We start from the raw sequence: 23590 nt of genomic DNA on the forward strand, positions 1-23590 counted from the left end.
CTGCCCAGTTGAGGGATCAAGTAACAGAAAGGTGCCAAGTGTCAGGCTCATCTCCCGAGCATCCTCAGTATGACTGGCATCTTCCTTTTAAAACCACCAGAAGAATGGCAATAAGCCAGCAAAGGGAAACAGCTCATACCTGCTCTGAAAGTTAACAGCTGATGATGTTGATTTGATCATCGCCAACCTCCCCTACTTCTGTGAGACCCACACTGTAAACCTGTTGAGCACAGCTGGGTCGGAAGGTGAATCTCAAGGAGTAAGAGTCAAGGTTAAAAGCCACATGCACACACACCCATCAGAAGGGCTTTATGGAGAGGATTTGCTTAACCCAAGGGTCCTCAGCCAGGGATGATTTTGTCCTCCAGAGGACATTTGGTCTTAAGAGAGACATTTTTGGTTGTCACAACTGGCATCTGATGGTCAGAGGCCAAGGGTGCTGCTCAACATCCTCCAATGTACGAGACAGCCCCACAACAAAGGAAAGGATCAGCTGGCCTAAATGTCAATAATCTAAAGTCAAATTAAGCGCTAAGGAAATATTCAGACTTCTTCAGAGGAGGGAGATAGGGGGACAGGAAGAGGGGGGTAAAAGAAAGAGGGGGTGAAAGGGAGAGAGAGGAAGAAATAACATTGTGTTTTAAAAGTCTTATTTATATATTCCTACCAAAATTTCTGACCACATGTGGTGTTTGATGCCATGCCCCCTGGTGTAGCTCCTATTTTGTTCACAGACACTAAGGGGACCAGACACTTGAAAAACTGTTAACTGCCAAGGCCAATATTTGCCTTTTACCAACGGCCATGTTTATCCAAGATTATTCTGCTTTTGGTGAACTGGAAACCAACTGGCCGTTGACACACTTGGAATCGAGCCAAGGAATAGCTTGGCACCCTTTCCCACGGGTGGCAGAGGGGAACGCGGTCCAAGAAGGCCAATCTCTGAAAGCCACGTAAGTTTTTGGACGGAACCACTTTGACACCACTGGAGAACAAGTTCTTATCGACAGGGCAATCCTGTCAGCACCCTCAGCCACACTGAGTCTGGGGGCGAGGAAGGGGCAGTGCGGTGGCGTGAGGAAGAGCACACGGGGGCACGGGGCGGGGGCACAGGAAGAAGGAAGAGAGAGAACACTTATCGTAAAAGTTTCAATAGTGCTTTGAGCTGAAGAAGGCAGAAAGGAAAACAAACTTACAAGTAATTATTGCTCCATTGACTGTAATTTTAATGCCAGATTATTAACCCTGAAATGTAACCCACAACTGACCTCCACAGAGACCAGTAATTGCTTCTCCTTTGAGTTCTACTGTTTACATTCACATTTGTGGAGTGTTTATACAATACTGGTAACTGGAACTCAGCTGCACTATCACAACATTTCTCTCATGTGCCACAAAGCTTCTGTTTTTCGCAGCCATCCCCCTTCACCACAAAATGCAGCCATAGCTATAATTACTACCACCAAGTTCACCTGCTTACATAAGATGTGAAGATTTCTGACAATACTCTACCAACCTCACATGTGAACTCCAAGTGCTCTCCTTTCAAGAATGTCTGAGCACACTGCCTAACCAGCCAATGGCACAGTAGATAGAATGTCGGCCTGGGACACTAAGGATCCAGGAACGAAACCCTGAGATCGCAGGCTTGAATGTGGGCTCACCAGCTTGAGCATGTGATCATAGACATGACCCCATGCCACTGACTTGAGCCCAGAGGTCGTTGGCTTGAGCCCAAAGTCACTGACTTGAGCAAGGGGTCACTGACTCAGCTAGAGGCCCTGGTCAAGACACATATGAGAGAAGAAAAAAAAAGACACATATGAGAAAGCAATCAATTAACAACTAAGGTGCTACAGCAACTATGAGTTGATGCTTCTCATCTCTCTCCCTTCCTGTCTGTCTGTCCCTGCCTCTCTCCCTTAAAAAAAAAAAAAAAAAGTCTGAGCACCAAAGTGTGCCTGAAATGGCACACCAATGTCCTGGGAATCCTGGACACCAAATACCTGCCTACCTGCCTCTAGTGGGACCTTTCTCAACCTTTCATCTTCTAGAAAGAAGCTGAGGCATTAACCCAGGTCGTGCTTGCGCGAAGTGTCAATGACTGCAGAGTACTAAGGGCATTGTCAGAGTAGACCCTTCGGTCCTCCCATGAACACACACACCTTATCTCTGCTGGGTAGGGGTTGAAGAGTGCCCCCTTCCTTAAACATATGCCCACGCCTTGATCCCGGGAACCTGTGCATGTGACCTGATATGGAAAAAGTGTCACTGCATATTTACATCTGGATATTGAGGATCTCGAGATGAGATCATCCTGGATTATATGGTTGGGCCCTAAATTCAATGATCTCACCTCGATATCCTCAATATCCACTGAGGAAGGCTCCAAGAGAACATGGAATTTTATCTGCTCTGTGTCAGTCCCGTGGCCCCAGTGGCTAGCAAAGTCTCTAGCACATTCTCAGGGCTCAACAGGTAGTATTTATGAAAGGGATAAATAGAGAAGCACAGGAGACCTGCTCAGAGGTAGCCTCCCTGCTGACACTGCCCCTGGTCACCAGCCTCTCTTGGCCCTCTATGTTCCACCAGGAAATGCCCGTTCACACTTCTGTTTTCACAGAACACAAAATGTAGCTAGCCAGTCTAATAGATTGTTCATCATGTCCTATTGTTTGTTTCTTTGTTGTTTCTTTTTACCACATTGGCAGCCGCCATGCCAAACAAACAAGGAACACTTATGCCTGAGAGTTTACAGATGTAATCTCACTCTTCCTCACAATAACCTTAGGAGGAAGCTATTATCTCTTGATCCTCATTTTACAGATGCAGAAATTGAGGCTAAAAAAGGTAAAGTAACACACTTCACTCCCTCAGCCAGTACAGAGAAGCAATGCTAGGGCGGAGCCAAAAGCCAGCTGCTGTCTGTCCCCGGCAGTGGTCTGTGAAGCTCTGCGGGCAGGCGATGCATTGCTGGTCTTGGAGAGCTGGCCACACGGCTGCAGGCAGCAGACCTTCCAGACCTTGCTGAGTCGAACCACAGGAGAAGGGCGTTAATGCGGACTACACCAATTCATGATGTGAAATAACCCTAGACCCTCAAGTGTGGAAGTTTAAAAGGTCCGCCTAGCAAAGTAAGGGTAATCAACATAGGTTCAAATTCTACAGATTAACACGTGGCTATGTGAGGAATTGAAGGGCGCCACAGTTGCCAGAATGCCCCTCAAGCAATCCAGTAGCATGGAATTATGAAGTGGTATGTTAATTGTTGCTCTTAAATACCCATTAGCAGAGAGGTCCCCTGAAGCCTTCTATTGGGCGATAATGTCTTAAATGTGTGTCACGGATCACACTTCAAAAAGCTCTTTCAGGCTTATCATCTGTCAGTCCAGTACAATTTATTAGGTATGTACTTTAATATTTTCAAAGTTTTCCTAAATCGCTGTGTTAGGTGAAGTTACATTATTTCAAACAAATAATTTTTTTTTACTGTACCTATGGAATATTGCAATGTTTCTCAAAATGACATTTATGAACTTTATTCACCTCTGGCAATCAAGAGCAGCCACGTCGAGAGAGTTTGTGCCCAGAGTGTTAGCTGGGACATCACGCAGCACAGACCCACAGTGCTTTAACACTTACTAACAGCTTGTCTGAAATCGCTGCTGGTGACTCTCGAGCAAGCAGACACACAGATTAGCAGCTCCTACACGCACCTCTCCTCTCTGGGCCTAATTGCACCAGCGACGAGAGGATATTTATAAGCATTTCTGAGAACATGTGTGTCAATTGGGAGAATGCAGCATCTTACATGGCATGAGATAATTAATGCACTCAGGAAAAACACAAAAGTGTGATTTGTAGGAAAATCTATAAAGCAGATAATCTAGGAGGAGACTACCTTGAACACGATCTTCTGTCGTGGTCACGGAGCTTTCTCACCCATGTCTAAAATCTTCCTAGTTCGCAGACTGAAACGAGGGCTGCCACCAGCATGGGAAATGCCAGCTCAGACCATCCCAGTGGTCCTCTGGGGGTCCTTCCTGTTACCTGTCAGAACAGCCTCTCAGCGCCACAAGGAAACCAGAAACCCGGACTGCCGGACTCCTGACAGCATGTGACCTTTATCAAACCTACAGCAGTCTGTCTCAGCGGGGAAGAGCCCGCCAGGCAGGCTGCGAGTCTGAGTCACCATGTTCCCTCATACAAGCCACGTGGCTAGTTTCTGAGCTTGAGGCTCCACTCCTCCCCTGTAAAATGGGACATGTACCACCACCCAGGATGTGCAAACTTATGTCAAAAGGAAAAAATTAAAACGCTCCTTGCGGACTAATGTATTAGCTCAATGAGTTGGAGTTGCACACCCAACACTGGGGAGTACAGAAAGGATTAAGGCCAGGCCTCTGCCTTAGAACAGGCCCCCCCAATCCAGGGGGAGGAGAGACCCACAAACAAACGACTGCAGTAAAATGTGACACACACTGGGGGTGGGGGGGGCGAGGTCGCCCAAAATGCTCTGGGGTGACACTGGTGAGGAAACCTGAAAGGATCACAGAAGGTTTCCCAAAGGACTCGGTGGAGCTGACTCTGGAAGGACAGAGTCCCTGTGCCTAACGAGGGACAGGCACAAAGCAGCTGGGCATGCTGCACAAGAAGTGGCACAAGGGGTGTTTTAACAGAACGGGAGCATTCAGGAAGACTAGAAGGGGCGGATACAGGAGGGGCCGGGGGTGCAGTCAGAGGGGCAGGCAGGGGAGGGCAGCAGCCCCTGTGTTCTTTCACCTCCATTATTCTGCTGTCACCACAACAAGTCCCAAGTGAACAGTGAGGGCCACAACCCACAGGCAACAGCAGTCAGTTTCAGGGACGATGTACTACACAGTTATTGCATTCCTGATATCTTGAAGTTAAACAAGAGATAATGGCAGCAAGAGACATAGGTTAAAAAAAAAATGATTTAGAAATGTTTAAATAGACAAAGCTATAATAATAAACAATGATCTGATATGGGGCATAAATTGTGGAAAATAAAATTAGAACACAATTTAAGAGATAATTTCCCCAGACCAGGTGTACCATCATGTGCCAGGTACTTGGAATTTGAAGACAAATGAGACATAGTTTTTGGCCTCAAGGAGTGTGTAAATTAAAAATAAAAACAAAAAGTAAAGCCATCATAATAAGAGATAAGAAGGGGACCACAGAGTGCTCTGTGCATCTAACAGGGTGGGGACAGGGCAGGAGGGAGTGTTGGGAGAGCTTTCTGAAGGGAAAGGATGCTGAAAGGCGGAGAAGCAAGGAGAGAAAGGGGGAAAGAGGGGAGGAGGGATGCTGCAGGAGCAATGAGAACAGAATTCCTGAGGGGGCAGGCTCCTGGCACATCAGAGAAACCCTGAACAGTTCAAAAAGGCCGATGCCAGGGGGTCAGGAGTATTCTGGATGGAAAGGAAGCAGAAGTGGTGATCTGAGACTGGTGACAGCAGCCACAGGCCACTGGGCATGGTCACAGAGAATGATGCCCCTTTTGTATGAGGAGAGACGTTTTATCTAAACAGTTTCCTCCCCACCCCACCCCCACCCCCCCGCCCCCATATAAACTGCCTAGCTATTTAGTGCTTCGCAATGTTGGCCATTGTTACTGGAATGTCAGAACCCTGCACGCACTTTCCGCTGACTAATGCAGGAGAGGGCGGAGAATTTAGCCACAGGACTCCCTACTGAACCTTAACATAAGGTAAACTCACCTGTGAAATGGCCCCATGGCAGAGACCCTAATTATTCCGAACAAGGCTCCCAGCTCCCCTGGTGCAAGCACTGTTAAGGAGAGGGTGAGCTGGAGGAAAGGCTGACACGCCCGCTGAGGAGGGGCCTCGGTGGGGTGTGTTACATTCCTTTGAAAACGGCCCCTGCTACAATTTGTGTAATCAGCCCAGAGATTGGACTGCAGAACTCTGCTTCCCATTTATTACAATATCACACTCCTGCCCAGGAAGCCCCACCCAAGCTTTTGTTTGGAATTCTCTTCCTTGATTAGGTGTAAACCCTGTTATTCCCACCACGCAAAAATAACACATGGGTCCGATGAGGCTGCAAGGCAGAGCACAGTCAGAACCCACTTCCAGTAACAAGGCTAGGTAGTTCTTCCCTTCTCTAGTTCGAGAATGATTTCTTTTTCATTTCCTACTCGGTCGAGGAAGAGTGGGGAGCTGGGACATTTTGTACATAATGGAAAAGCAAATTGTTTTTGCTCTCTGGTAAGAGCCATGCAGGCAGAGGGAACACTCCCCGGGCTGTACACACAGCCCCTTGCCACCTCCTGGCTCTGACACATGGCTGCAGCGTGGCCCTTGGCTAGTGGGAAGGGGGTGAGGGGGCCTCAAAGCTCCTTTGCGTGGAATCTTTCTAACTGCTGTTGGCAGAGCTGCTCCTCACTCTGTCTGCAGGCAGGAAAGGCAGGCAGTGCAGGGCGGAGATGTTATCTGGCTGCTGTCGTTAATGCAATTCAGCTCAAATCCAGACCCAAAGAATTGCTGAGGAGTGGGGCAGAGGTCATCATCCAGAAAAATGGAAAATTTACAGTCCAGAATGGGTGATAATTCTTACAACCAAAGACAGAGAGACGAGGAAAATTTCATTTCAAAACAGTGAGATTAGAACAGGGGAAAAAGAATGAATCACTTCACTATGTAAGCAAATACTCGAGGCAACTGAAGAGCCATGTTTGGAGGTCTATCCAGCATGAAAGGGCCTCAGGTACCATGGGACGTGCCTCACCCCCTCACCTCCACCAAAGCTGTCTGAGCAGGAGTTTATACCCTAAGGCTAATTAGCCAATGCACTGTCAGGTCAGGGTTCTAATGCTTACATGGCCTGGCTCAAGCAGGCCAGTTTTGGCCCATGGGATTCTCCCCAGTAACTCTGAGCCATTCTAGTTGAAGAAACTAACCCGGAGGTTGAAAATTGGGAAGTCAGAAAGACTAGGGCTGGGGTAGCCACAGATGATTACTACTATGGTGAGTAATCATAACCTTACAAGTTTATCTGCATAACATGAAAATAAAGGACATCCCAAGAAAGGAACCAGGGATGCAGGAGCCCAGGAAAGCTCCTTGACTATCTCAGTCCAGTTCCTGTGAGCCCTGGGGCCCTTCATTTCCCATCCTGTGACATCCCCGAAGACTCACCAAAACCCTCCCCATTTACCAAACTGATGGGAACGGGTTTCAATCACAATCAATGACCCTTGCCTAAAAGAAGCACTCAATCCATGTCCAGTGCTGGGACAGCAGTGCTACGTCAGAGCTGGTGTGTCTGAAACACCAAGATACTGCATAACTGCAGAATATGGTGGCACTACTACAAGAAAGGGCTTGTGATACAACACACATGCTTGGGCTGAACCATGGAGAGATGGCACAGCTCACCTAAGCCCGGTGAGCTTTTTGGAAGAGAAAGGACTCCAATTTACCCATGAAGCATAGGAAGGGTGTAGCTGAACATTGAGAATGATGTTTGATAACCCCTCCATGAAACCAGGCTTCATTACCACAACTCTTCCGGGCTCAGGCCACGTCCATGGCCTCAGTTACTTAAGACTGTAGCCCACGCAGAACTGGGAGAGGTTTGTTGGCAAGCTCTCCCGCCTCAATTTTTGGTGATCCTAGCAAAACACAGCAATCCCCAGAGGAGGCCACTTAGAGCTCTCTTCATAACCTGCCTGTCTGCTCAGAGACCAGAGGGAAGTCGGGCTGTGGGAGAATTCACACCTCCACCCCCTGGAGCCAGCCTCCTTGCTCATATCATGAGCAGAAGGAGCAAGAGATGCTCACTCATGGAGGTCCCAGTGGGCTTAGGAACTGTGAACATTCTGAACTTGTGTGATAGGTGTTCAGGAACAAGGGTAGGAGAGATGGAAAACAAAATAAAGAAGACACAGCAGGTCCTTAGAAGCTTACCATTTTTCAGAGGAAATGTGACATGTACACAAATAACCCCATCACACTCACACACACCCTCACCCACTATAAGGGCTACATAAAATGGATGAAGAAATCATTTCTCGATCCTGTATGCAAGGAAATTTTCCTTAAGAAACGCAATTAAGTTAATATAAAATGTCTATAGTTATAGGCAAGATCAATGTTATCGCACAAACCTGATTCAGTATAGTAAAATGAATTACAGTGATGGCTTTCCAACTTTTTAGTAGCAAATTGTTGTCTTCAAAAAGAATTTTACTCAGAAGCCCAATAAGCAATGTAGCCCCCCCAAAAGCCGAGTTGGTCTGGTTGAAATAGAGGGAATAAGACTGGAGCCCCTAAGGGGCCTTTGCAAAATACACAGCGGTCCAGGAATCATCATGGGAAACCTTTCCTTTAAACTTTAAAGGTATTAGGGCTCGGCCCTGGCAGGCTGGCTTAGCGATAGAGCGTCGGCTCAGCATGTGGAAGTCCTCTGTTCAATTCCCAGTCAGGGCACACAGAGAAGCAACCATCTGCTTCTACACCTCTCCCTCTTCTCTCTCTCTCTCTCTTTCCCTCCTTCCACAGCCATAGCTCATTAGAGCAAGTTGACCCTGGGAGCTGAGGATGGCTCCAAGGCCTCACCTCAGGCACTAAAATATAAAATAGCACAATTGCATAGCAATGGAACAATGGCCCCAGATGGACCATCACCCACCTGGAAGGGGGCTTGTCAGGTGGATTGCAGTCGGGCACATGTGGGAATCTGTCTCTCTGCCTCCCCGCACTTTCACTTAATTAAAAAAAAAAAGTATTAAGGCTTATTATGACTTTCAGGCATACCTGGCCATTTGAAATTTACCAAGGAAAGTGTTTCCAGGTAGACTCTGCTAACAAGAAAGCATAATTGTCTACAAGGTAAATGCTGAAATCTACCTCAGCAATTATTCCCTGGGCACACTTAGAATGTGGTTCCATCTGCCTCCAGGGGACATGACTTCCAGACCCCAAGACTCTATTGCAACCTGGGTCAGTGCACACTGGCCAGCCCCCTCTTCCACAAAGACCCTCCTTCAAAAAAATCAAACACAGCCCTGGCCAGTTGGCTCAGTGGTAGAGCATCGGCCTGGCGTGCGGGAGTCCCGGGTTCGATTCTCGGCCAGGGCACACAGGAGAAGCGCCCATCTGCTTCTCCACCCCTCCCCCTCTCCTTCCTCTCTGTCTCTCTCTTCCCCTCCCGCAGCCGAGGCTCCATTGGAGCAAAGATGGCCCGGGTGCTGAGGATGGCTCTGTGGCCTCTGCCTCAAATGCTAGGATGGCTCTGGATGCAACAGAGCGATGCCCCAAAGGGGCAGAGCATCGCCCCCTGGTCGGCATGCCGGGTGGATCCCGGTAGGGCGCATGCGGGAGTCTGTCTGACTGCCTCCCCGTTTCCAGCTTGGGAAAAATGCAAAAAAAAAAAATCAAACACATAGTTAGGTTCATGTAAATCAGCCTCGCCCAAAGTGTGTGCAGAGGTCCTATGGTCCAAGAAGTCCTCAGATGCTTCAACATGCTGAGCTCTTTAGGGGGGGACCAAGTAAGAGACCCCTAATGAATCAGAAGCATGTCTCTCTCTCTCACCTTCTTTTCCTTTGTCCCTCCCTCTCTCTCTCTCTCTCTCTCTCTCTCTGTGTGTGTGTGCGCGCGTGCCCTCACAGGCAAGTACAGCATGTCCCACCTCACTACCAGGTCCTTTGGGAAATAATCAGTGACTTAAACATTTTCCCTGATTATAGTTAATTTGATGCTTTATATAAATAACAAATACTTTCTTATAAAGAAAAGTAAATCATAAATACATAAAAATGAGCAAACCAATGGTGAATTACAAGTAATGTCTCAGGAAAATGACAAGGATATTTGCTATACTACTCAACACCTTACTTAAAAAAATTTTTTTAAAAATATATATAGATAGATATAGATATAGATATATAAATACAAGCAGACCACTTTAAAACGGAGTGAGAGCTGCCATCCCAGAGGAACTGCCTTGTATGTCTTATGCCCAAAAGCTCTGGAATGTTAAAACAGAACAACTTAACCTTTGAACTGGGCCTACAGCAAGACTATGTCCCAATGAGCTGTTTGCAAAGATCAGAAAGCAGATATTGTGACTGAGAAAAACTGAAAATTAAAAACATTCCTTAGAATTAACATCACTAGGTTGGCTTATCTGCACCTATACAAATGCTTTCCTTCATTGACAGAATTGTTCCCTTTCGTTTCTCATAAATACCTCTTGCCTTCTTTCCTCACTGGGATAGTATTTGGGTTTCAGCCTAAATTGGTGCTTCCCAAATAAATAGCTGTTCTTTTTGATCTCAAATAAATGCTTGTTGCCTCTCACTTCAGCCTTTTTAGGTTAACAAGTCTAACCAACACACACACACACACACACACACACACACACACACACAAAATGCAGTAAGATAAAATATCATGAAGAAGGCAGTAAAATGTTTGTTTTTTGCAAATGATATATGCCTGCCTAGAATCTAGTGGCTGATAGGTGGTCAAATACAATAAATATTTAGAAAATGTCATTTTTAAAAATTCTATGTGTAATAGATTTTACTGATGGACATAAAAGAAGATACAAGTAATAAAGAAAACTAACATTTCCCAAATAGAAAACTCTATAAAGTCAAAATAATCCAACCAACTTCAAACAGAATATTTTGTAGAAATGATAAAGCTAATTCTAAAGTTGATCTAAAAGACAGAAAGCTTTAGAATGCCTAAGAAATGTTTACAAAATAAAGGGAAACTTAGCCTGACAAACCTAAACATAATGTAAAGCACCAGTAACTGAAACAGTGTGGTATCATCACAGAAATCGACAAATACATCATTAAACAGGATAGAGAACCCAGAAAAAAAATATGTAGATATTAAGGACAATATAGATATTATTGTGGAAAGTAAGTATGGAAAGAGCAAAGTATTTGATATATTATATTATAAATTGGTACTAAAAGAGCAAACTATTTGATACATTATATTATAAATTGGTACTAAAAGAGCAAACTATTTGATACATTATTTTGGGAAAATAAATATACACATAAACAAAAATTAAGTTACAGCTCTATCACTCTCAGACACAAATTCCAGGTAGAGAAAAGATATAAGTGTTAAAAATTGTAAAGCCAAAAGAAAATATGAAGATTTATTTTTACAAAGCCCAGTAGACAAAGAAAAGTTCACAGATGTGGCAACATGACTGTTAAACCTTCTATACATAATAAAGTCAAAGACATGCAACAAAGAGACATTATTTACAATGTATTTTTGAGGGGGGAAACACAATTATTTTGATCTACTTTTTATTCTAAACCTTTCTATATATAATGCTTAAATCTTTCATAACAAGTCAGAGTGCCAATACTGTTAATGATATATATTTATATATAAACAAATTTAGTTTTGTAAAAAAAGGTTAATATATATATAAAGAAACACTTCAACTGAGTCCTTTCATAAATATTCACAAATTAAAAATTAGTAGAGTAAATAAAAAAGGCTTGCTTGCTATCTTTTAGGAATAAAAGAGAAATGTGAACAACTATCTAAAATATTTTCCCTTAAATATTCTCCTTACTGCCTCTCCCACAGACATTCTGAGTTCTGAAAGAGAAACTATGCAGTTCCCAGGGTGTGCCTCTAGTTTTTGATGATTATCTGAATGCCTATACTAATAAACAAACATAATGCCAAGAGTAAACTAAGAATCTCAGAGAAAAGAGAGTTCATAATTCCTAATTTATGAGGTGTTCTTTTTCTTTCTTTTTAAATTGGATAGAATTTATAAAATTAAAAATTTTTGTAAATTTTTTTTCATAGCAAATGCATTCTAAAAGATGTTTTGAAATCCACATCTCTGCCAAATCCTGAAGTTTTCTCCACATCTACATGGAGATCTACTAGAGTCTTATCTGAATGCTGAATTTGGGATGGAGGTGCAAATTTATCATGTAAGTGGCACTCCTTATGGAAAGGAGAGACTCCCAGGCCTGTCTCACCGTTAGGTGAAGAAACTCACACTAAGTTAGTAGCACCACTGCCGTCTTACTATTCTTTCCAGAAAATTGTCCTTTCTGGCCTTGGTAGAGACATGCTTTTTATTTTATCTTTTTCTAAATAGTAAATAGGTAACACTAAAACACTACAATTTCTCTGTCCCACCATCCTAGAAACAGCATCTTATTTGCCATTTATTTCAAAGGTCTGCAATTCTCAGTTTTTTTAATCAGTCAAAACTATGAATATTTTAGTCTTTCTTTTCTTGGGGTATTTTTTATTATGTCTCTATGTCACCCTAAGAGAAAACTAGAGCTTTCTTATGTAAATAGGGCTTAAAACACAATCAAAATTTCCCACCCTGTATCTACAGCTGGTCCAAAAAGGTTTCCCTTCCTCAACCTAGATGAAAGGGATTTTCATCTGCAGAATTTCTTGTTTCTTCGAATAGTCCTGCACTCATACAACACACAGTGAGCATCAGCCTCACACATGCTCTTGGCTCCAGCCATGGTGAGGAGAGGAGTCAGAGAATCACTTGAACGTAGAAACGTTCCTCACACTGTCATCATTCCACAAATATCTGTTCTACTAATTTATATTAAGCATTTTGACTGATCCTGAATAAATGTTTACCCATTTGCATCCAATGTTTAACTCCTTTTCTTTTTTTTTTATTATTATTATTATTTTTTATTCATTGTAGAGAGGAGAGGGAGAGACAGAGAGAGAGAGAGAGAGAGAGAGAGAGGAGAGACAGAGAGAGAGAAGGGGGAGGAGCTGGAAGCATCAACTCCCGTATGTGCCTTGACCAGGCAAGCCCAGGGTTTCGAACCAGCGATCTCAGCATTTCCAGGTCGATCTGCAAGACTGAATTTGTGTTCTGCTCTGTAGCTTAGGCTACTGGCAAAAAATAATAAAATTAGATTAAAAGATACTTATCAAAAGCTAATCACTTAGCACAAAAATTACACAATAACTACTAAACAGAAACATTTATGTAATTTTTCCTGATAACTTAAGTAAATGATGACAGAGCATTTTTCACCTAAATTATATGAAGTAACAACAAGCATAATGCTAAGGGCAGATAGTAGGCAAATATTCAGGCCCTTCCATATTAAAATCAGGGTATAAAACGTATGAATTTTATGTGCATTTTCTTAAAAGGCTTCAAATGACACATGCCAAATTCTTACCATTCTTGAGGAAAAAATGAGAAAGGTGAGAGACTTTTACATTATATTTTTTACATATCTGTATAATTTGAATTCTCTACAGGGGTCCCCAAACTTTTTACACAGGGGGCAGGTTCACTGTTCCTCAGATGGTTGGAGGGCCGCCACATACAGTGCTCCTCTCACTGACCACCAATGAAAGAGGTGCCCCTTCCGGAAGTGCGGCGGGGGCCAGATAAGTGGCCTCAGGGGGCCGCATGTGGCCCGCTGGCCAGGGCCATAGTTTGGGGACACCTGCTACATATCAATTGTCACTTTAAAACTGAAAAATGCAAAAAATGTTGACAAAGTTGCAATAAAAATGGCGTTCTTGCCTGACCAGGCAGTGGTGCACTGGACAGAGCATTGGACTGGGACGCAGAGGACCCAGGTTCAAAACCCCAAGTCACCAGCTTGAGTACAGGCTCATCTGGCTTGAGCAGGGGCTCACCAGCTTGAGCGCAGGGTTGCTGGCTTGAGTGTGGGATCACAGACATGACCCCATGGTCGCTGGCTTGAGCCCAAGGTCGCTGACTTGATGCCCAAGGTTGCTGGCTTGAGCAAGGGGTCACTAGCTCTGCTGTAGCCCCAAGTCAAGGCACATATGAGAAAGCAATCAATGAGCAACTAAGGAGACTAAGGAACTGCAATGAAGAATTGATACTTCTCATCTCTTTCCCTTCCTGCCTGTTTGTCCCTATCTGGCCCTCTCTCTGTCTTTCACAAAAAAAAAAAAAAAAGTAAGAAAATGTGTTCTTGCAAATTTCTCCTAGTAGTATATATTGATACAACCTTTTCCACAAGGTATGTAATGGCTTAAAAAATATTTATATCCATCAACTCAGCAATTATGTATTTCGTAAGTTTTCCATAATGTAGCTATGGGATTTCTATTTTAAATAAAAAAAGAATCTAGCTTAATACATATATCACATTAGATCTTTAAAATGCAGTCTTCTGAAATGTAGGCTAGAAAAATAAATGAGTTGATTCTTGTTATTTGTAGTAGCTACACCCCATGAAGTTACCACAGACACTACATTACTGAATATCAGACCATTGCTCCAAGAAAAAATACAGGGTTGGGTTCCTGTGAGCCTCTGGTCACAACATTTTCAACAAGTGATCTACACATACCCTTGATTTATGTGTGCTTCCGTTTAAAGATGCACAGAGAGATAAGCACTGAACTCATGGCCAACAGCGCTGTAACACATGCCTGAAGGAAGTGTACCTAACACATGTATTTTCTCCATAAGGAATATTACAGCTTTCTTGTTCTTAGGAACACTAGTCAGCACTTCAGCACTATATTTTGAGGCCACTTTAAACAGTGAGATCACCAATAAAAAGCACAAAGACGTGAAGAATGTGGCACTAAATAGACCATGAAAAGGACACCTGTTTACAACCTGAGAACTGACACAAGAAGGCTGAGCATCACCTTGTTTGACCCCAGCTGGGAACAGATGTATCAGGCGACTCAAATTTTTGGCCTCTCTGCACATGTGTGTGTCCAGGAATGACTGCACAATGGCCAAGAATATTGATTTCAGGGTTATAAATAGATTTTAGCAAGTACACAAAGTTGCAAATAGGAGGTCTGAATAAAGGAATCAACTGTCTTTACTTTTAATAGAACAAAATTCTCAAAAGACAGATTAACTGCAGAGTAAAAAGGTACCCATAAAAAGCTTTGTTGTTTAAAAAAATAACAACAAAAAAAACAACTTTGTTGACTCAAACAGGGGTGATTTTGCTCCCAGGGAACACTTGGCAAAGTGTGGAGACAAAGGTTGATTGTCATGATTGGGTCTAGTGGGTAGAGGCCAGGGATGCTGCAAAACACAACAATGCATGAGACATCCAACAACAAAGAATTATCTGACCCAAAATGTCAATGGTGCCAAGATTGAGAAATCCTATGCTGTCGGTATTTAAAAATTTTTTTTTTAATTTATTGATTTGAGAAAGAGAGTGAGAGAAACATCGATTTGTTGTTCTACCTATCCAGGCATTCATTGGTTGACCTTTCTATGTTCCCTGACCAGGCACTGATCCCGCAACCCTGGCATATCAGGAAGACACTCCAACCGAGCTACCCAGCTAGGAGGGCAATATTTTTTAAGTGTCTTTTCCTGCTCCTTCTATCAGTGTACACTTTAAAGCCTAATACAATAAATTATGAATTGTCAAGGATGAAGCAGCTCTCATGTCTTATTTCCTGGTGGCCCTTTATTTTCAAACAACTGAAGACACAAAGCAGTCATAAGCTATGTTGAGAAGTATGACTTTTCATTTCCACTAAGCTTGTATTAGTGACGGGGTAATTCCAACAATAAGGCAAATCAGAGAGAGCCAGTCTGAAATTTAGTTTCTATTTTAACATCAGGTAAATAAAAATCATCCCTGTGGCACAGGAAGTAAGAAGTGTAGTCTATACTTCAGTGTCCAGGAGATAGAGAACCCAGCTCATTCACAGCAGCTGTTAGATCAGTCAAGAACTTTTGAGAAAGATCTTACAGTCACCCTGTCTGAGGATGAAGATGAAAATGTCTTACTACAATCCTATGAAAAGAGGTCCAACTTAAGTGTACCCCAACATCCTTAAGCATAAATGCTGCACACCTCCTTCAATGGCCCCCAGGCCAATTCAGTATTACACAAATCAAGGGCATTTCAAAGTCATTGGGCTAATGCAACAGTGATAAGTAATTCCCGGCTGGGAGTCTGACGAGAGGAAGAAGTGCATTTGAAGTTTGAGACCTGAATTCTCAGCTGCATGAACTTAGAGCCTAGTGATTATTCCAAGAGTCTTTTTTCTGTAAAGATTATTTTAGATTCATTGTGCAAAAATAAGGCTAAGATAGTCTTTCCTGTTCTGAGTATGCTCTGCTGCCAGATGCCTTGAACTTCCCACAGGGTCCTGTTGACCGCTCAGACCTAGAAACTCTCCATCCTTCCGTAGCCTCTCTGGCCACTCTCTCAGGCTCCTGCTGCCCCCCACCCCACCCCAGCCTCTATTTGTAGTCCTGCACCCACATGCTGCGCTCTATCTAGGTCAGTACTCATTAGACCACCATGATCAGAACCACCCAAGGAGTTGAAAATTAAAATGTGATTCACAGATCACATTTCCTGACCTACTCATTGTAATCTCAGACAGAAGGCTTGGTAATCTGCATTTCTGTTCCACCTCCTAGTTCTTTAAGAACTGTAGTCCCAGTCAAAGAATAACATCTGTCTTCTGCTCATATGTAACAGGAAATGTAATCTGTTCTCACCTCCAGTTGAGAGAAATCCCTCTTTTCTAAACTTCCCTAGTAAGCTACATATGATATCCATCACATAAAATGAGAATTGAGGATGTATCGGCTCCCCAATCAGACTGAGAGCTTGTATCATGCCGAGGTCCATCCCCAGAGGCCAACACAGTTCCTGGCACACGGAGGTACTAATCTGTTGAATAAATGGATGGATGGCCTGCCTACCTCTAAATGGCACTACTGAAATTAGGTAATTCTACCTAATTTTTTTTTATTACTGCTACTGTGAACAAAAAGAAGACTCAGTTGAATAACCTCCAACAAAGGAATCTTGAGTGAGCCGAGTATGGCTCTCAGGGAGCCCCACAGGAAAGAGAAGAGGTAGTCTTCCAGAGCTATGCAAGTCTGGCATTTTGTAGGGCCTCATTAAAGGTCAGCCAATTGACTGAGCATGTGCAGTCCTGGGAAGAAGCAAAAACAGGACGTGGATGAGAAGGGAGATTGGCAAACAATTTTCTGGGCATGAGCAGATGATGGTTAAGGCCAAAGTTAAACATTCTTAATATCAAGGACCAAGACAAATACTATAATAATCCCAAGTGGATTACCTATAGCATAAAGTCTAGAATCATCTGAGATCATTTACCCTAGGATTCAAAGCTGTACATAATTCAAAGCTAGATTGGACATTATTTTTTTGCTTATTAATCCATCCTCTAGCAGCTAGCCTACTATTACTCTTTTCCAGCTTTCTAGATTTTCCTCTGGGAAATCAATACGTGGCAGCCACAGAATTTGGGTGGTATTGGCCCCAAACTAAGTTCCAGAGGTTGACCCTTACTGGCATAAGTCAATCAGCACATACCCATTTCACCTAAGTGTGGGATGAGCAGAATCCCAGACCTAAGCACATGCCATTCCCCTGGCTGCCATGATGGTTAAGATTGGGTCATCTCAGGTCTTTTGTCTGATGGTTAGAAATGTGAACATAGAAGAATGTAGCAAGTCATCTTGTGAATATGAGGAAATGTTGAGAGGAAATGTTAAGAGGAAAACAGACCCTTGAGAACCATATCTGCAGCTTGAAAGGTGGGCCTTTTTTCCCCATTATTGAGCCAATGTATTATCCTTATTGTTAAAGCTAATTAGGATTTTCAGTTATCCAAAGTATCATGATAAATGCCCACTCCTTCCTTTCTAGTTGATCTTTCCCCTTTCTCTTAGGACATACATAAATCCACTGTTCAGATAGTATGTTCACTGTTTCCAAACATACCTCATCCATTCCCACCTCCACACTTGTGTGTGTCATTCCGCTGCCTAAAATGCTCTCCCCTTGTTCTATTATTCATATCCTGTCTGGTCTTCTAGACTCAGACTGCAGTCCTAATCCCTCTAAGGGCAGATATCCAGGACTACAGTTTTCTCGTCTCCTTTGAGTTCTGACCATTGACACTAGTTGCCATCTATAGCTTAGCTTAGACTGTTAACTGTCCTTTCACAAACACATTCTCAAACTGGAATACAAGCTCTATACTTTTGTACCCCTCGTAAATAGCCCCTTGCACAATGTCTTTGTGATTAGCAAAAATCCAATAAATCCTCTTCAGGTAAATTCAAAATGTGATTTAAACCTCCTGATCACTGCTAGTCATAGCCTCTTAATTCACATAGCAATGCAGAGAATAGAAAAGAATTTCAGATACAACATATTTCAACATTACGCCATTGGCCACGGTTCTGTCACATTTCACAACCAGACTGGCAGTAACAGCTGGATGAAGATCAGAAATTTATCAGGCTGCCTTCCCGTCTGCAGATCACTGAAGTCCTTCCAATGAGGATGCAGGCTAACTCCATGAGTTCTAAAAAGCGAAGTTCCACACCTTTCCAACATCTGTATGAAATCATCCAAGGGCTAAGACCAGAATGGGGAAAATGAGAGCACAGCCAGAACAAAGGGCTCCGAGCACCTCCAAGCCTCTAATATCCCTTTTCATGCTTGTAGCTCCAGGTCCCATCAGAGCATTCTGGGGGACCATCTATAAGATTTAAATAAGAAACATGAAATAAACAGGTTCAGATTCATTTCCATCACAGAGATGGTCAGGAGACAGTACCATTTCCATTGACTGTGACAACAAGAATGTAAGAAAGGGAGAAATAAATAAGTGTGTATGTGTGTCTGTGTGTCTATGTGTCTTTATACACTAGCAGAAAAATGTCAATATGGCCAGAAAATAGATTTATCCTGATCACTCAAGGTCCAACCCTTTTGTGTGTGGCATGAGGGGTCCACTACCTGCACAAGGATTTTAATATCCCAGGAGGGGTCTATATTAGAATTTGACATGTTTTTCAAGAGTTTATGTAAAAATGAAAGGGCTACCTGACAAAATCTGTAATACTATGATAAATGATACATAAAGAAATACCTTATGTTTATACCAATAATGATTGAAGTTTAGCAACAATTCCTCTTTCCCTCATAGGGATTAGTAGTTTCTTTGACAAAAGGCCAGTTCATCCTTTGAATACTTCTTTATCTTAATTCTTTTCTGATTAACTCTGTCCTCCTCCTGGGTCCTACATAGATTCTGCAGAGGTTCAGATTGCAGGGACTGGTCAGCAACTGCAATACAACAGTGAGGGCTTGTCAGGTGAAGTGTTGCCTTCTTCTCATGGTCTCTGCATATCACATTACCATGAGGAATTTCATTCTCCTCCTCGCTCTAGTCTGCAAGAGCTCTCAAAGTTCGGCTTCACTGTTAGCCACGTGGCTGCTAGAGATAGTCCTCAAGGCACCCCCTGTTCTAATGGATTTGGCCTTGGCCCTGTGGCCAGTGACCAAGTGGGTCCTGTGATTCCATGTGCACTAGACACGGTACCAAGGTGGCCTCACCAGCTACTCAGACTGTCCGTATGCTAAGAGGAGCTCTCTATCCTGTCCTTTTGACTCTACAGAAAGAGCAAACCATGGGGAAAAGCGATGGTGGAAAGACGGTCTCTGAGGAAATCAGTCCAGGATACCATCTCCCTTTCTGCTTCTCATTTCAAAAATATCTCACTAATTCACAACTGTGGGCCAAGAAATGAAATAACCAGAATTAATAGGGCAAAAGTAGAGGGCTGAATTCAAACAGTTGCTGTTCCATCCAGGGAAAAACCAATTTACCACCCCCTTCAAAATCTCTGTTCACTATTTTAAATCCATTCCACAAATCCAACACAGAGGCAGATCAGTGTGTCAGCTCACCTGTCTGACTTCATCTTTAAGAGGAAGTCCCCATAAGAACCTATTTCCATAAAGCCATGTGGCTTGCAGCTACTCCTCTTTGTCACCAACAGGCCAGAAAAGAGCCCCACTTTAGCAGTGGCTAGGACTGAATTCACTGCCAACTGCCCTCCCCGTGCTGTCTGCCAGGCAGACCAGCCACACGTCAAATAAAGGGACCCGCTCTTCCCCCAAGAAGCAAAAATGGCTATTTCCCCTTCATTAAGCTTCCAGTCCTCCAGAATGTTCTAGCCCCACCTAATGTCTTGCATATCTGGCTCCACTGCTTCATACATAGAAGGGGGGGGGGGGCGGCGGCAAAGACCTGAGATTCACAGAGACGCTCTTTCCAAAGCATGCTGAAGGACCTGCCGGGACCAGCCGACGTCACAAACATCCCCTCAGCTGCAACTTGACATTCTGCGTCTCCACAAACTATTCACTGACTGCCCAATCAGAATAAGGCACTGTACATACACCACAGCCGGGCTAGGCTTGCAAAGAGCTCTGGGATGATTACATTTCACCAGTGCACTCAGAGCAATATGGATCTCAGGCCTCTGTTCAGGAACAGGAAAAATTGTTCTTTACTGATTTACTTGAGCATAAAAGGGATATGCAAGTTTCCAGAGATCTGTAACTCTGCTATGCCTGGAACTCCGCCAGAAAAACTCAGGAAAGAACACATCTACACATAAAAACACACAACGCAGATGCAGGGTTAAAAAGAGGTTGCCTCACCGGTAATGTTTCCTACCCTGTTAACCTGCCCTCCCACCACCCTTTCACTCTTTCCTTCCGTCATCTTCCACGGAAGAATGCGGATGGCCCCCTCCCCCCAGTACCACCTTATTGTTGCAACAGTCTAACTCACGACACCATTACTTTACTTCCATTACATCTCACTCTGGAAATATCACACTGTGATTATTTTGGTAACTCTACTCAAACTTGCTTTTAAAAAGTTTTTCTCCCAAAAAGAATAGCTAACCGATAAGAGGGTGGAAGGAGAGAAGATAAAGTATAAGATGGCTTGATGGTGATCAGTTAGGAACAGGAGCTATAGGAAATGAAAAGTGTGTTCCAAAGTAGATCAGAGCCCAGAATCTTTGCAAGGCTATGAAATTCATGTCATTGTCAGGAAAACACAACCCTTCCTGTCCACACTGTGCAGGTCTTTCTCCCAGACATCTGTGGTGACAAGCTGTTCTAGGAATACATAATAAACCCCATGGCCCGTCTGGTGATCATTGCTTATATTCTTTTGGAAAGATCCATGGAAAGATGGCTGCAGATACAGATGGCCTACATGATAGAGACTACAAGTATGAGGGGTACAGAGGGGGGTGAAGTGAGCTTACGGAAGGAGGGGCCACTAACGAAGAGGCACCACACAGGGCTTGGACACCTTCACAGGGAATAACACTCCACAAAAGATCTAGAGAAAAAAACAATTGGTTTTTCAACTTTCAAATCTAATGTAGTCACAGTAGTGTACATTAAATGCCATTTTTTGTGTGTGCCCCCACTACCCACTGCTCATCACTGTCCCACCCCAGCAGCCCCGGGACAGCACCAGCAGGTCAAGTCAGCAAGCCTGGGCACAAACTAGAGTCAACCTCTTCATCTGACTTCATAAGCTTTTGGCCGGATTCCTAAAGCACGTAAATTTCCCTTCAACTGGGTGGGTACAAACAATGCCTACCTCAGTTCTGTTATGAACAGTGACATCAGCAAACATTGATGGGACAGCAGAGTTCAGCTGCCACATTAAAAAATGAAGGAAAGATCTCTAAAGCTCTATTTACCCCCGTAAATTCCACTAGGGACCACAAATGTATCTTGGCACCATTACTGCCTAAACTCCTTGATTTTTTCCACAAGTATATTAATTTTGTTTTTCCAAGTGGATCACACATTGTAACCCTGTGAATCTACTGCCTAAACCCCTACAGGGTCACATCCAAACTGCTAGCCTCAGGCAGAAAGCTCTGCCACATTCTGGGATTTCCTTCTCTCTCAAGTCTGTTAACACCAATACCCCAATAACTTCTTAAAGTTCCAAAAATACAGCTCCTGGTCTTCAGCAAGGATTTTCTCACCTCCTACCCTTTGCCTGAAACCGTCTTTCCCTACAACACCCCAGGCTGGGTACTCCAGCAACTAGGTTATGGCTAACATTCCTTTCCTCACCTCCTTCAGAAGGCCTCTTTTGATAACGTCTCTGACCCCAAAACTGTGCTGGGTACCACACCTCAGTATTCCCATCATGTCTTGCATATCTCTCTCTCTTTCTGCATACCCCCCAACATCATTTTATAGTTGGTCCTTAGAACTTCCCACTTCCAAAATTATCAAGTACTCCTTGAAAGCTAGGACAATGACTCTTTTTTTTAGTTTTAGTTTTATTTTTTTATGTATAATGGACACAATGGTGAATTTATTTGAACTGAATTTGAGGAAGAATATTTATATGTATCTACATACACAATGAGCAGTTTAGGTATAGTAGTTAAATCAAAACATATTTTTGTTCTTTTTTTAACTTCCAGTGCCTAACAAAGATTCTGGCACATAGTAGGGCTTCAGGTAATGTTTATTGAACAAAACAAGCCGATAAAAGGGTAAGGGGATGGCCAGATGGATAGCAGGGTGCACACCTTACACTTTAAATTTTCTGGAATGCTTCATGGCCAGTAGATGCTTAGATGTCCTACTGATCCACCAAGGTAATGAACCAGCCCTTTGGGTTAACTGCCAACCATGCATTGAAACTCCCTCCCTCTGGCTCCATAGCCACCCACTCACCCTAGCGTTCAGGTGTTTGGCACACAAGTTTGTGCTCACTCTGCTCATGTGCTTCATGGTGACACTGACTTTAATACATCCTCTGTCGAGTCCTTGTCTGAAACTGGCTGCAGATTCCTCATCTCTCCAGCATCTTCTTCCCATTGATACAATACTATCACCCCGATCACATGAGCTGTCCTTTTCGGGACCTGGGCCCACTCAGCAATGAATTTGTTAGAAATACCACCATCACCATCATGAGAACTATTCGAAAACAGTGAGTCCAGGTTCCTACCAATCCCACACACCACACAATCTTGGTATACACACCATCTAACATGGCAATGCTCTCCATGCCCAACATGCTACACACACGTATAAAAACAAAAATGCTTCTGAGAAAGTGCATCTCCCTATCAGCACTGCCTTGGAATCTGCTTATAATTTGAGTAAGGTGTAGTGAGGTGGGAGAGGGGGGCATCAGAGAGGGGCCGTCCTCAAATCTTCCCCTGCAGGTGAGCTATGGTTTTTGTATTGAGGTTAGCCTTCAAATTTAGATTCCACTGGTACTCTTTGTTGGCAAGTCACAATTGAATCACCCTAAACTCCCCACCAGAAGTAAGCTACAGGATACTGTACTTTAAGGGATATTGTTACTTTATGTTCCCCTGAAGAATACAGATGTTTTATTATGATAATCAACAGGTTATAAAGCACTTACATTCTCTCCAGAGTAAATCAAATCAGATATATCTTCCCCCAGATATTTTTTTATACAGCAGTCCATTTGTTTTTAGAACTTGTAACGCCTGAGTAGGCAGTGGCACAGTGGATGGAGCATGGAGCATCGGATTGGGATGCGGACCCAGGTTCGAGACCCCGAGGTCGCCAGCTTGAGCGCAGGCTCATCTGATTTGAGCAAAGCTCACCAACTTTGACCCAGGGTCGCTGGCTCGAGCAAGGGGTTACTCAGTCTGCTGAAGTCGCACGGTCAAGACACATATGAGAAAGCAATCA

At 43.5% G+C, this 23590-nt stretch overlaps 1 protein-coding gene across 6 annotated transcripts in view; it reads right to left on the minus strand.

Moving 5' to 3' along the window:
- Nucleotides 1-23590, minus strand: part of TLN2 (talin 2) — a 462611-nt gene that overhangs the window by 286724 nt on the left and 152297 nt on the right. The window contains exon 1 of one of the 6 annotated variants that reach the window (XM_066344642.1): nt 5745-5855. The exons of the other annotated variants lie outside the window; for them this stretch is intronic. The gene's annotated coding sequence lies outside the window, so the exon portion shown is untranslated. Of the gene's footprint in view, nt 1-5744; nt 5856-23590 lie in introns of those variants that run through there. 6 annotated transcript variants of the gene reach the window in all.

The sequence above is a fragment of the Saccopteryx leptura genome, chromosome 6 (assembly GCF_036850995.1).
Source record: "Saccopteryx leptura isolate mSacLep1 chromosome 6, mSacLep1_pri_phased_curated, whole genome shotgun sequence".
Classification (NCBI taxonomy): Eukaryota; Metazoa; Chordata; class Mammalia; order Chiroptera; family Emballonuridae; genus Saccopteryx; species Saccopteryx leptura.